Source organism: Helianthus annuus, chromosome 17 (genome assembly GCF_002127325.2).
Source record: "Helianthus annuus cultivar XRQ/B chromosome 17, HanXRQr2.0-SUNRISE, whole genome shotgun sequence".
Classification (NCBI taxonomy): Eukaryota; Viridiplantae; Streptophyta; class Magnoliopsida; order Asterales; family Asteraceae; genus Helianthus; species Helianthus annuus.
Genome location: NC_035449.2, coordinates 70,936,893 through 70,946,341, shown reverse-complemented (window position 1 = coordinate 70,946,341; position 9,449 = coordinate 70,936,893). Strand labels below are relative to the sequence as shown.

At 39.5% G+C, this 9,449-nt stretch overlaps 1 pseudogene; it reads left to right on the top strand.

Moving 5' to 3' along the window:
• Window positions 1–7,341: 7,341 nt before the first annotated feature.
• On the top strand, window positions 7,342–8,805 carry LOC110922643 (annotated as a pseudogene).
• Window positions 8,806–9,449: the final 644 nt, after the last annotated feature.

Genomic DNA, 9,449 nt, shown 5'->3' with positions numbered 1-9,449 from the left:
ATGCATTTTTAGTAACATTTACACTATAAACAGCATGCTGATTAGCATTTTCAGCCAATTTCAACTGGCTGTAACTGGATCATTATAAATTGAAAAACTGACTTTCTGAAGCCTAAATTATGCATTTTCGAAAAACGGATCAAATGGCACTGGAATCGTAATTTTTCGAGGTCGTTTAATATTTTTAAAGGTCTGTTTTTGGACAGCAGCTCAAGCTGTGTTTTTACTGCAGAAAATGTGTGTTGTATTTTTAGTCATAACTCAAAACCTGAGTAGAATTAGCTCATGGAATTTTTACTGTAGATGATCACTGTTGTCGCAGTGATCCTCCAACTGGAATTTTGTCAATCGGACCTACGAGGAATTCTAAATGAATTTTTCCGTGGACTGCAGTCAGAAAGTGACGAATCTGATTGCAGTCCGGTAAATGAATTTTTATAAAATATTGGTAATGAACTGGACCCCGATATTTTTACACGATAAAATTTGGATATTAAAATGCCCGAAAATAGTCCAGTTTTGGATATTAAAGCTGAAATGACATAAGTAGTAATTTGCGTGTCTAAATGTCGAGTATGTTATCCAAGGATGATCTACCATGTTATATGTCAATAAAAGTGTTATGTGCAATATCGTATGCTTACTCTTGAGTAGCTATAAGTGGAACGTTTATATGGGTGTGAACTATTAAAGTGAGTGCATGTTATGTAGTAGATACATGTAGGAACTTTGTGCTCTATTTGGAAACACTAAATGACTAACTGGTGATCGTATTAGGACGTGATTGACCGACTGTGACTGTTAGCTATTTTTGAGAGTCAAACCGAGCAACCGAGGTGAGTTCACACACTTTCTAAGGCATGGGATTCCCGGTGGTTGGGAATGGGTTAAAGAACTTAAAACGGAATCTACATATCCTCCTTGGGTAGGATATGTACGGCCATCCTCCATAGGTAGGATGACAATATTAATCCTGCGTATTCTCCTTGGGTAGAACTACGTACGTTCGTCCTCCTTGGGTAGGACAACAACCATAAAACTTACTAGACAAAACTCTATCATTAAGTCCCTCATCTTATATCGACTTAATTGCCAAGGCCAATGGCGAGCGGGTCATTAGTTAATAGCGCTATTAGGTTTAACAAACCTCACACCGTGCCAGTCGGACGGGCGTGTACTAATGGACTATGGCAAACTGCCAGTGATGATAGCCACTGACATAGGGCATGACTTATTTTCGTTAGTAGTCGATATCATAATGGTCTAGTAGTTTACACGGGGAAGCCCCCGCTAATTATGGGTATGATTTGGGGAAAGAAGGAAATGGGTTAATCATATTTTCAATTATGGGGTAACCCCTACGGCAAGAATGCCAACTAAACAAAAACAATGTTTTTGAACCAACTAAAACAAACACCCAACCGTGAACTCACTCAACTTTGTTGTTGACTCGTTGTTACATGCCTTACAGGTCGTTAAATGCTTGGAGCTTGCACGAGGAAGGAGTCGTTGTGGAATACAGACTGTTATGTTCCGTGCCTAATATTTAAATCCTTATGAACTTATTAAACTTACACTTTGGACTTTAAACTTATGAACTATGGACTTATGTTTTTGGAAATTACGTTTATGCTTCCGCTGTTTAATTTGAACTTGATCAACTAGTTTTTGAACACCAATTATATTGCGTGATTGGACTTTAACTATTTTTAAATACATTGTTCAATATGATTGGTGGCTTGATCCTGGTCATGTCACGCCTCCAAGCGGTGATACTTCGCGTGTGGATTTTGGGGGTGTGACAACCGTTGAGTACATAGCCTCGACAAATGAAATCCGAGTGCTTCCAAGCCTCTACCACGCTCAGAGCCTGAGCATCAGTCTCCCCTTCTGCAGGTTGGGGAGCGGTTTCAATCAAGAACCTCGCAAGGTTCATGGTGGTCAAATAGAAGAACATCTTATGTTGCCACCTTTTGAAGTGGAGACCTGAGAACTTCTCTGGTCGTTCAGCATGATTCGCCACTGTGGACGCTCCTACAGTGTTGGCAGGGGTACCGACAACAACGTTGACGTTGGTATTTTCAGTCGACATTCTGAAAAATTCCACAAAACCAAGTTGATAAATTTGTTAGAATAATAAATGTGCTGATTTATTATTTTATTAACAAAATCAGCCTCGTAGCTTCTAAGTCCAACTTTGAAGACTACAAGAGAAGATCTTAGAACCCAAAGACGAAGAAGGAGTAGAAGAACAGAGTTCTGTTTTGACAAAGTCGTTACTTTGAATCCAAACAGAGATAAAAATCTTTTTTTTTAAAACACAATTGTATGAAATTCAAAACTGGTTCGAATTCACAACAGAATATGTTTGAGATTCTACACGAACGGTGTTTTAAAAAAATTTGTTTTAAGATTGTAGGAATCCGTTCGTGTAAAATTAAAATAAAACTTTATTAACTTGAATTACAACTACTAAACAGAATTACAACTGAAAGAACAATACTATTACAACTGAAAATAGAAAAACACGAACAGAAACACTGTTCCTGGCTGAGGATCGTGTTAGACACGGGTCCCTTAAAACAAATTTCGTGACTCCCAGGAGAACACGTTTGTTTCCGGGATACAACAGCCGTAAGCAGTTGCACTGCCGGTCTTGACTCCAACCCGAAGGTGTACCTCGAAAACTTGAAGGAAAGTGAAGAATTCTGCAATGAGAAGATTGTAGAGAGCTTGTGATTTTTCGGTGTGTTTGATTCTGCAGCTCCATCCTCTATTTATACTGCAGGTGAAGGTCGAAACCGAAAAACGAATTTAATGGGAGAATTAAACTGCATTAAACGTCTTCAATGCACTTTAATTCGTCATTAAATTCTAAGTCAAACGCATTAACTACGTCAGTTTCTAATGCTAAAACGTAACTGCACTGCATTAACTGCTGCTAGAAGCTTCTGCGCGCGCACGCGTGCAAGACACACTGGTGCGCGCGTGCAGGTCTGCACGCTCATGCGCGGTGCGTCCATTTGGCTCACTGCCATGCGCGCGTGCGCCACGTCACCTGTAAGCCTCTACGAGCACGCCACACAGTCGCGCCATTTTGGCTCACTTTGGTGCGCCGCGCATGTCACCTCAGTGCCCATGCTCCATGCGCCATTGTGCGCCATCACGCCATGTGTACTCGCGCGCGTACGCGCATGACTGCCACGTCATGCGCCACTGCACGCGGACCCACCAGGGTCATGCGCATGCATGCCACATCACCAACCACTTGGTCCTTGCAACCCTTGTGCTTCACCACGCGCATGCGGTCAAAAATACAAAGGCGGCATCAACACGCCACATTGCGCCTCATCGCCCGCGCCACGCGCACGTGTGCGAGTTAGGACCCTTCGCGAGTACACTAGTGAGTGCTTCCATGAAACAATAAGGATGGAGAGTTCCCACTTAAATACCCCTTTAAGTTTCATCTCTCATCCGATGTGGGACAAGGTGCCACTTTCCTACTTTTTTCAGCATTCAAGTTTTAAACACCAAACTTTGAGCATCGATATCTCATTCATCTTAGCTCCGTTTTGGACGTGGTTTAGTTCGTTGCGAAGCCCTTCCAACGTAGAACACAAACCCGCAAATAAATATATAAAACTCGCTCATTTTATTATATTTATTTCTAGTCCAAAATAGGAAAAAATCATTTTCCTATATTTGTGAAAAATGCTATTTTCACAAAATTTCCAACAATATGTATCTATATATTGCATGCATTCCATTTGTTTGCATGTGTGTGAAGTTGTGAGAGTTCCTGTCTGTTATGTTATCAGAATTTAATAAAACGTGTGCTTGTACCATTGTCTGATTTATAATTATAATAGGGTGAGGGTATTAATACATTCCTACTTTTTATGTGCACATTCCCCTAAGACAGCATATAGGACTGTAAGGGGTGTATATGGTGTGAAAGCATTTAAGGTGTCAGAAAAAGTAAATCTATACGTCTCTCATTGCCCTATGAGTGCCGTATAAGATTGTGGTAGTTGAAGCATGTGACTTAAAGCAATATGGGGCGTCTAGAGCTATACGAGGCGTCTTAGTACCCTCGTATTGGTCCCTCGTGCAGGCCTAGACTCCCCGTCTGATGTGACTGATGTGACGTTGTACGAGGTTCAGAAGTTGGTCGGAAAAGGAACCCTAGACACCTCGTATAGGCCTATACGAGGCGTCTATCAGGGTGTGGAAATAGGGGTTTGGGTGTGGGAATACGTACACAGTTTATAAATAGTTGATGTTATTGTACTAAGAATATTTAACTGAAACATAAATCATAATCAAGTTCTTAGTTCATACCTCTTTCGGTCCAAGTATTAAAATTTCGGTTTTCCAGGGTCCCGGACCGAGAACCGGCCAAAAACCAAAGTTGAATAAAAAAGGAACAGATTAGTAGCGGCTTCTAATGGGTTTCGGTTATCATTTCGGGTTGGACCGAAATATGCTCACCCCTGGTGCTTCAAGTTTTTTTGTCAGTTGGATCATATTAACTGGTCAGATCTGGGTGATTACTAGATCACCCGCCAGTATACATGAGTACGCACATCTGTGTCTGCGTGTACTAGATGTTGACATACTTCCTTTATCTTGGTTAGTAACAATATTTACTTGATAGTTTAACTATAAGTAAAAAAATTATGGATTGCAAGACAATAGGGACAATTAACTTTAGGCATCTTTTATTTTACACTTATAACTTTTAAAATATGATGTTTTACTCAATTTTATCTGTAACATTACAACGTGCTAAATTTTATCTACATATCAATACAAAGATCATTCAGTATCGAAGCAAGGTCGTGCAAGCCTTCGATGTTGCTTCAAGGTCTCTTTTTTTTATATTCAGATTTTTTTTCTTTTCCTTATTCTTTTGGGCATCCTACGACTATAAATTTTAGGTTTTATTGCAATACCTGTTACTGAACCGATACCGAGCGAATCCTAATTCCTATGCGTCCCCGTCGCAACGCGTGGGTTGAATTTTGCTAGTTTACTTTAATGATGAGTTCTTTCTTTCTACCCAATATATCATTTTTTGTTTCTTTTACTTTAAATGAAGAGTAGTCCCAAAACTATGTTACTTTTGTGAGACTTAGGTCATTCGTAGTCATAAGGCCCTTTTGGGGGCGTTATGTGACATGTGGCATGCCACGTCACCACGGGGCTTTATGGGGCGTTATGCAAGTTGAGGCCGTAGTCATAAAGCCCCTTTGTCATCATTACTCATTATTTTGATTTTCATTTTTTTTAATTCATTTCTAAGTTTTTTAAAAATAAAATTCATTTCATTAAATAAAAAAAAGAATACAATAAAATAAAAAAAACATTAAACTAGAAAAAAAACATTAAACTAGAATAAAAAAATTACACAATCAAAGGTTATATTTTTTTTTCAATCGGCTCCTTTTGTGCCAACACCATTTTCAAAGCTTTTCCCGTTAAGTGGTCATGCGGTTTCGAGTAGAACTCAAAGTCGTGAGCCCATTGTCTATCCCGCATAATATCCGTAACTTCGCGGTTCTCCTCGATACGTTTAGTACCGAGTTCGTGTATGTCTTGAACTCGCTTGTTTATCTCCAAAAATGCGTTACTCATATTCGTTCCCATAAACATCGATGACGACTCGGGCTTTTTCGCCCGCCTACTTCTTCCGGGCGGTCTTGGTAGCTCCTCCACCGGCTCGTCATCCGGAATATCCTCGTTCAACTCGGTGTTTCGAGTGTCGGAGGTTGGCGTTTCAGGTTCACCCGACTCGTTTGTTTTGGACCTCTTTGACGGCCAATTATTTCCTGAACGACCACCACTCGGAGTAGATATGTTGGCCCATTTGGGGCTATGGCGAAGGATTTGCCAACACCTCATGTACGGGAAATGGCCATTAGCATCCGTATACTCGACCAATGCCGCTTGCGTAATGTCTTCGTCCTTACTTCCACTTTTCCATCCGGCAAACGTGCGTTGGTACACGGTTTGAAAGTTCGTGCATTTTTTGTTTATATCGGTCCACTTGCCCGATATAGAGTTCGGTGGGCGGTATTCGTCTCCTTTACCCATGAGATCAAAAAAAGTTCTTGTATTCGGGACCAAAAAACGGTTTTACTTTGATTGTTTGCTAAAAAAAAATATAATGTTAGTCTAAAATTTAAAAAAAAATAGAAACAGAAAATAAATTTAAAAAAAAAAACTGAAAATTAATAAAAACTGAAAATAATAAAAAAACAGAATATATAAACTGGAAAAAAATAATAACAGAAAATAAATAAAAAAACCGCAAAAAAACATAAAAAAAGGAAAAAACACAAAAAAAACGGAAAAAACAGAAAAAAAGGAAAAACAGAAAAAATAAAGAAATTTAAATATATACCTATAACCGGGTCCTCCGACACATCGATGAAAGCGCGGGTTAATGCATACTCCTCATTGGGGTCCCACGTTATCGCATTTTGTTTCGCTCGGGTGGTGGTTTCCGCTTTCTTTTTATGTGGTCGTTTTCCTTTTCCTTTTTGCGTCTCCACTACTTCGGGTTGTGTTTCCAGAACAACATCGGGTTCGTGTAGTGGGGAGCCGAAAGCTTGAGCCGACCCAAACTCTTGAGACGACCCCATTCCATCGGTATTTTGATTCGGGTTCCACCCGTAGAGATTAGGGTCCCATGATAGCGGTTGGTTCAAAAGATTCATGAACCCGGGATTTTGTTGATTGTAATCGAGAAAACCGGAGCCGAAAGGGTTGGGTCGAGTGGGAACCGGCGACACGGGACGAGTAGGATTACCACTTTGGTTTGGGTCCGCACTTGATCGGGGAGGAATGAAGCCACGGTTGAATGGATGCATTGTATAAAATATAAGGATTTCTAAAAAAATTGGAAGAGATAAAGAGTGTTTGAGTGTGTGTGGTAAAAATATAGGAAAGGAGGTATTTATTTAAAGGAAAGTTTGAAACAAAAAATTGATTTTTTTTATGAAAATGACCGTTTACCAACGGTCAAAAAAAATAAATTCCATTTCATACCGCCGTTATCATCATCGCGCCATCCCAAAATTTCGAAACATAGCGCCTGCCGTTTTGGTGTTCCCGGCGGTATGGCGGCGCTATGTTTGGGCATACCGCCCCACTATGTATCACCTTAAAACCAAGACCCCTCCTCTTTCCCAATTTAACCTAGGTGTTTTAAAAGTTTTACTTTTACCAATGGACTACCACCCCATTGGTTGTTCGTAGTTCACTTAACCTATAAATTTATTGAGAGTGATGAGATCCACTTAGACTCTTAATTTTATACTTTCGAGCAATTTACATTGACACACCAAGCAACTTGACTAGAATCTTCAACCCTCTTCTGAAACTCTCTTTATCATACATCCACATATCTCAAACCTTATCTCCTCTGAAGGACACAAATAATTACACACAACTCACCCGAAGGACACAACTTCCTACGCAACTAATTTGACTCTAAAACTTCTTTAGAACCCAGAAAGGTTGAATCAAGATGACATACGCAGGTGTCCTGATGTTCATGGAGAAGTTAAACCACCTTAACAACTGCAACTATATTCCATTCTTCAACAATCCCTCAATTATATGTGAAAGGCCTCAGTTCCAGCGACTCTATGATGAGTTGGGCTCCATGATTCAAACCCTTTTCATAGACCAACATCAAGACCTCCATGACCTTGAAAAACTCAATGATTTGAAGAAAAGATTCATATACCCAGCAGAAGGGCCCACTATATCGTAGATGTGTTTGTATCCCATATTCACATTACGAATAATGGACTTTTCCTTGCATCGAGGAATATTGGAAATTTCATTTTATCTGTAGTCTTAGTGGATGAAAGAAATTAGTGGATGAAATCTTCGTGGGGGCTTGATCGTGATGCTGAGCTCATAAGAGACAAACTTGTGGAAGATCAAAAGAAGCTGGATGTTATCTCTATTGTCGGTATGGGCGGAATTGGTAAGACTACCCTTGCCACCAAAGTATACAACGATGGTTATGTTAAGCATCATTTCTATGTCCGTGTATGGGTCACCGTTTCTCAAATATATGATAAGCGGGCTGTGTTGGCTCAAATTCTGGAATCTATTCATCGTCAGCATAACATTGAAAAAGCTAGTGACTCAATTCTTGGACTCGTCAGTGTTCAACTAAACCTTGATAAGGCTAGTGACCTGAGAATTCATGAAGTGATTCTTGAAACATGGGATGAGCTGAAACTATTTTTCCCCCATGAAAACACAGGAAGTCGAATTCTGCTCACCAGTCGGCTCACTGAAGTTGCTAGCATGCAAAATCAAATGGACTCATTCATCACTTAGGATATTTTGACCAAGAAAAGAGCAGGGAGTTGTTGCGTGAGATGGTGTTCCATGGCAATGAGTGCCCTAAATGGCTAATTAAACCTGGTATGCAAATAGCAAAAAATTGTCAAGGATTACCACTTGCGGTGGTTGTCATTGCAGGAGTTCTAACAAAGGAAACACGGAGTGAAGAGTTTTTGGGTGGAAATTGCTGAAAAGACTGGTTTGTACATTGTTGGTGATGAGAATGGATGCATGGAAACATTAGGTTTAAGCTACAATCATCTTCCACTTCACTTGAGAGAGTGTTTTCTTTATCTTGGTGGCTTCCAAGAAGACTACAAGTTTAATGTACAGAGGTTGACCTGGTTATGCCTAAGAAAAGCCAATGAAGTACGATTTATTCTTCTAACAGAAAGGCGAGTATTGTCCCCTCAATTTTCAAATGTTATTAACCAACCATATAAGTCGCTCCGTATATTCATAAACAATGATAATAACATTCTAGGTAATATTATTCACTCGCCCAAAACTGCTGATCAATTGTGTGCTTTAGTTATTTCAGATCCTTGAGTGATGTCATTGCAAGTGGGTTCCGTTCTTTTGAGCTACTTAGAGTGTTAAACCTACAAAACTGCAGACTGAATACGTTTCCAAAAGGAATGGAATTGCTAGTTCACTTGAGGTATCTTGCAATTCAGACATCATCATCAATTTTCGCATCATCAGTATGCAATTTATGGAGTCTTCAAACCCTTATATATAGTACAGATGATGAATATATATATATATTTACCTTGGAATATATCAAATTTGGTAAATCTGAGACATTTGGTGAGTGGGAAGGATAAGGTCTTTGTTTTTCCTCCCATTAAGAAACCAATGAATTTGCAAACTATCTCAGATGTGAGGTTGGGATATGGGGTAGATAATTATCAAAAGTGTTTTCCCTACATTAAGGAACTTACATGTACTATTTACAAAGATGAATTCAAATCGCTCACCTGCCTTGAAAAGCTCAAATTAAATGGCTACTATGGAAGAAGAATGAAGTGCATTACATTCCCAGCAACATTAAAAACACTCACGCTACTTAATTGTTA